The sequence below is a fragment of the Bidens hawaiensis genome, unplaced genomic scaffold, assembly GCF_021521415.1.
Source record: "Bidens hawaiensis isolate Kalapana, Puna unplaced genomic scaffold, B.hawaiensis_p1.1 tig00001685_1, whole genome shotgun sequence".
Classification (NCBI taxonomy): Eukaryota; Viridiplantae; Streptophyta; class Magnoliopsida; order Asterales; family Asteraceae; genus Bidens; species Bidens hawaiensis.
In genome coordinates, this window is record NW_027491095.1 from 570184 (window position 1) to 576229 (window position 6046).

Consider the following 6046-nt stretch of genomic DNA (forward strand, 5'->3'; position numbering starts at 1 on the left):
GAAATATGCAGCGATGATTAGTTTAGTCCTCCAATTTTAATGCAAAATCAGTCCTTTGTCAATATACTAATTTCATTGTCTTTCTTAATTCACGAATCGAATTGAATTGAATCCTTCATCTCGATTCCAACCAAAATCACAAACCCTAGCCTACAATTTGGGGATTTTGTTGATTGAAGAGGTAGGTCCCAGCAGAGCCCAATTGGACCCGCAAGACTCACCTTGAAGAGGGACGTCTGCGCAAGGACCAACTGGTTCCGCAGGACCAACCATGCTCAGAGATGAAGACCTTACGCGCAGTACGCCAGCTGTTCCCGCAGGAAAAGCCTCCCAATGGTGAAGTACCCCGCCTGTTCCCGCAGTTGCGGATACAAGCCATCAGGGAAGGCTACCCGCACTAATAGCAACGCTACACGCACAAGGCACTAACTCTCAATAATTCAGTGTCACCTGAAGAAGGAATGAGCAAGGCGGGAATACTCCCGCCCAAATGAGCTAGTCCGTACGCTTCTGGAAGATCTTTTGTACTATACCTGCCAAGGTATGGACAAAATAGACAAGATCTGACCAAAGCAGCCCATGAACCAATCACAGGGTGACAGCTCACCGACAACAGTACGAGGAGCACGCTCTAGTACAAAATGTCACTATCAGCCGCTGCCTACTCACCAACCCTTGTCGGGGCACGTACATAGCTTGCAGTTGGTGGAAAAGGAATAGTACACAGCCGGCCATGTCACTATCAGCCGCTGCCTACCCACCAACTACCAGCATGGCACGTGCGTAGCCCACAGTTGGTAGAAAAGGAATATTATACAACTGGCTGTACCTGCTTGGAAACCTACCTTCGGCTATAAATACTCCAACACCTTGGAACGGTATCAGTGTGACATCTGCCCTGATCCGACCCGACCCAGGTACCCGTTTCTCTGACCCGATCTCTTTCTTTTATAATTTAATATTTATTTATACTTATATTTTACTTTTAATAATAATATATATTTTCCTTCCCGCCTCTCTCTCTCTTTCTTTCCGCCGTCCCGTCCCTCTTCCTTCTCTCTTTCCGCCTTCTTTTCCCTCTTGTCGCCGTCCCACCCTTAAGCCTTGTTTCCCTCAACCCTTTGCTTGTCCTTTGGTTCTTCCCGCCTAAGGATGTCTGCAGCTCCACGCGCCAGACTCCTTACATGGAAGCCTGCGTGAAGACATCTTGTTCCTGCGATGCGTGAAGAGAACTCTTCTCGCAGCGCGCTAAGAATGCATGTTCTTCCCGCGATGCGCTAAGAATGTATGTTCTTCCCGCGATGCGCTTAGAATTCTAGTTCACACAGCACGCTAAGGATGTGATTCTTCCCGCAGTGCGCTAAGGATTGTTGTGCCAGCCTTCGCGCTCGCGCACTCAGCCTTCCCGCGCTTAACCCTTGTATCTTCTGTTTAAATCTAGCCGTTTGCTTTTGTGTTGTCTTATCTGTTGTGCTGTTGACCTAACCTATCTAATGTCTGAATAGTTACTTTCGGCGCAGCATGCGTACCAACCCCCATTGGTTGGTAGAAAAAGTGACTGACATTATCTTTTGAGATCTGCTTTTGCCATGCTTGACCAGTACCTTTATCTGAACCGCCCATGCTTTTTACTGTTTCCCTGACAGCTTTATCTTGCCCCCTGCAGCTGCCATATCTTTTGATATCTTTACTTTTCAGAACTTTTTACCGTTGATATCTTTTCTTTTACTTTTTGAGATCTTTTCCCCTTTTTCTAGGGTTTATGTCTCCTAGGGTTTTCCTATATATAATAATAATATTTTCCTAACACATCACACACAAACACTTAATCTCTCCTGTTCTCTTGCTCCTTGCTCTCTCTGCCGTCTTCCTCTCTGCCTCCGTCTTCCTCCCTGTTCTGCCCTGCTTTTCCGGTAATATATATATATTATATATAATAATTTACTTATTAATTATGCTAACTTATAATCAAGACTTAAAACAGATCATTAAAACAATAATCTTATTTATAGGTTAACTTGTGCTTGTTTAAAGTTGGTTCTTGCTTTATCTTACACCGCATCGTTTATCAAGTGAGTTATCTCGTATCTAATCCCTTTTTATTTTAAATGCTTTGGGATGTTCATGTGTTCATACAAAACTTGAGTCTTAAACTGTTTATGAACTTTAGTCGCGCAGTATCCCATGTGTTGAGGACGTAAACTTGGCTGTTTATTTGTATGTGTGGATCATTAACCGTATGGACGGTCTATTCCGCAGTTTTCATGGTACCATTAGATGAACACGGGAGAACATTCGTTTATGACTTTCTCTTTTGTTACACTTGCACAGTTAGTCTTGTTTGTGAGCTCAATTGTGAGCACTGGCAGTCTTGTCTCTTAGAGTTGGTCCCGATCAGATTACACCCTTGTTGAAAACCAGACATACACATGTTGCGCGCAGATTTATTGTTATCTATGTATTGTATTAAACTTGATTTCTCACCAACACGCAAGTGTTTGACGTTTATTTTAACACATGTTCAGGTTTGCAGTAGCTGTTTTGGAGCTTGTGGACACATAGGACGTTTTTACTTTTGGACCTAGATTAAAATGTATCAAGACAAGTTAATGTTGTTTGAATGTTATAATATATTGATTTATGTTTGATTTATGTTCTTTATTTACCCCGCTGCGCGTGCGTGATAAATGTGTATTAATAAATATTGACACCAATAGTGTCACGAGTAATGAAACAATATGTGGCGCCCCGATGTATAATCCGCCTTTGGTCGGGGTGTTACAGATTGGTATCAGAGCTCGTTGACTTTAGGATAGGTGGTTAGACGTAACGGCCTAGAATACCTAAGAGTCCCTTCTCGCGCATGAGAGAAATCTCATGTTTGCGCGCTTATTGTTAATTACTCGTTATTTATGAATATGCTCGCGCTTGCGCAGTATATGGTTTTATGTTTTATTCCGCGATATTTCGATTTTTGTGAATTTCGATTTTTATTGATTTTACTTACATATTCGTTTGTTGGGATTGAAAATCCGAAAAGTCATGGTGATACATGAATAGTTGATTTTCAATTTCCATTTACGATTATGTTCTGAGGTTGGAGACTTGAAAAGTCATGGTGATACATGAATTGTCAACCTCCAATACTCATTTTCTTGTATATTTTATATTGAAGATTGGAAAGTCATGGTGATACATGAATCGTCAATCTCCAATACTCGTTTACTCGTATATTTTAAATTGGGAATTCGGAAAGTCATGGTGATACATGAATTGTCGATTTCTGATTCGAATTTGTTACCTTTATTAAGTCTGCATTTAGGGTCATTTATTTTACTTTAACTTTTGATAGCATCTAACTCCGTGAAACCAAGCTTTATAAAGTTATACTTTGCGATAAAACCAAGATATTAACTAAAATTAAAACTTTTATAGAATGCCTCCGCTATCTCGCCGATTTCAGAGAAGAGAAGCCTCGCGCATGCGTAGACAGCAACGTTCCCAGGAAATGGCCGCCGCAATAGCCCAAGCTTTGAGCCAAAACAATACCAACACCTCGAGTTATAACATTAAATCCTTTAACGCGGGTAACCCTCCAAAGTTCACAGGTCTTGAAGGAGCCACCGTGATGCTCCAGTGGCTTGAGAAAATAGAAAACACTTTCCTCCATACCCAATGCCCCTCAGAAAGACGAACCCTATATGCTTCCAGTGTCCTGGAATCCAGAGCGCTTACATGGTGGAATGGAGTAGCTCATGCGCGTGGCGCAGAGGCTGCTTCTAGCATGACATGGGAGGAATTCAAGGAAATTCTTACGCGAGAATTCTGCCCTCCCAACGAAATTAAGCGCCTAGAGGAAGAATTCTGGAACTTGAAGCAATACAGCGGTGAAGCGCGCGAGTACGCGACGCGCTTCCACGAGCTAAGCTTACTGGTCCCTCACCTTGTTACCCCTTCACGCCGAGCCATAGAGAAATTCCTTGGGGGTCTCCCCATGGAAATTCAAGATTCTGTATGGGCCAGAAACCCAGTTACCCTCTCTGACGCCATCGAGTTGGCCGCTGTGCTCAGCGACAACCATGTCAGAGCAGGAACCCTGTTCCTGCGGGGATCTGAGAAGACCAAACCCACCAAAACTGCCCCTGAACCCGCAGAAACCAAACCTGAACCCTCAAACCATAACCAGAAACGTAGGCGCAGACAAGCTTACGCGCTTACCAACCCGCCCATAGTCCAGCAACCCGCTTACCAGCCTCTAGCATACGCCCCTCAAACTCTGTCAGCCTACCCAACACCTCCTATAGGCCACAACTATGCCATAACCAATCCCGCACTCCCTGCCCCGCCTCCTAAGAAACCTTACACAGGAAACCATCCCTTTTGCCCAACCTGTAGATTTCACCACCCAACCCAGACCCCGTGTCGACTTTGTACCCGATGTGGCCGCACTGGTCACCTTGTAGAAAACTGTAGAGTCCCTCTCGCCAACCCAATTGCGCCAACACCACCAGTCTACCCGCAAAACCCTCAACCAACCTACCAAAACCCACGACCCAGGTCGTGCTATAACTGCGGTGATCCCAGTCATTTCCGGAACGCGTGCCCGAGACTACAAGTTCAGATTACGCAAGCGAATCCGGTGAACCAGATTTCAAACCAAGTGACGCGTGGACGAGCTTTTAACATAACCGCGCACCAAGCGCAAGCGAATAATGATGTAGTTAATGGTACATTTTTGCTTAACGGATTTTATGCTTCTGTACTTTTTGATACTGGCGCCGATCGAAGCTTTATCTCTCGCGCCTTCGAGCAGAAGCTTGCGCGACCGCGCAACGACTTAAAAGAAGATTTTTCAGTTGAATTGGCTAATGGTGAAATTATTTTAATTAACTCAGTGATTAAAGATTGTACGCTTAATCTTAACGAAAACGATTTTCTGATCGACCTCATCCCTATGCCTCTTGGAAGCTTTGATGTTATTATTGGTATGGACTGGCTTACGCATAATCGCGCCGAAGTTATTTGCGCCAAGAAGATGATTCGCATCCCTCGAGAAAATGGTGATCTACATATCTACGGCGAAAAACCCTCCCGCGGTCTTAAACCTATGTCTTGCGCCGAAGCCCAGAGACTCATGCGGAAGAAGTGTATTGCATTTCTAGCCCATGTGGTTAAACCTGCTGAAGAAAAGAAGCTTCGCGATATCCCTGTTGTGCGTGAATTCCCTGAAGTTTTTCCTGATGATCTTCCTGGTATCCCTTCCGCTCGTGAAGTCGAGTTCCGTATTGATCTTGTCCCTGGTGCTTCCCCCGTAGCTAAATCTCCTTACCGTCTTGCGCCCGCTGAGATGCAAGAATTGGCAAGCCAACTTCAAGAGTTGACTGCTAAAGGATTCATTCGCCCTAGCTCTTCGCCCTGGGGTGCTCCGGTGTTGTTCGTTAAAAAGAAAGATGGATCGTTTCGCATGTGTATTGATTACCGCGAGTTGAACAAACTAACCATTAAAAACCGGTATCCCTTACCGCGTATTGACGACCTCTTTGATCAACTCCAAGGTGCCTCCTGTTTCTCGAAGATTGATCTCCGCTCTGGCTATCACCAGTTGCGCATCCGCGATGAAGATGTTCCGAAGACTGCTTTTCGAACTCGTTATGGCCATTTTGAATTCTTGGTCATGTCCTTCGGTCTAACCAACGCACCCGCCGTTTTCATGGATCTAATGAATCGGGTGTGTAGGCCTTTCTTGGATAAATTCGTGATCGTGTTTATCGATGATGTTCTGGTGTATTCTAAGACCAAGGCCGAGCATGAGCAACATCTTCGGTTGGTGTTGCAGAAGCTTCGAACCGAGCAGCTCTATGCTAAGCTTTCCAAGTGTGAATTCTGGTCTGATGAAGTACAGTTTCTTGGTCATGTTGTAAACAAGATGGGTATTCATGTCGACCCATCCAAGATTGAAGCAATCAAGAACTGGATTACGCCATCCTCTCCTTCTGAGATCCGTTCCTTTCTGGGCTTAGCTGGTTATTACCGGCGCTTCATTTCG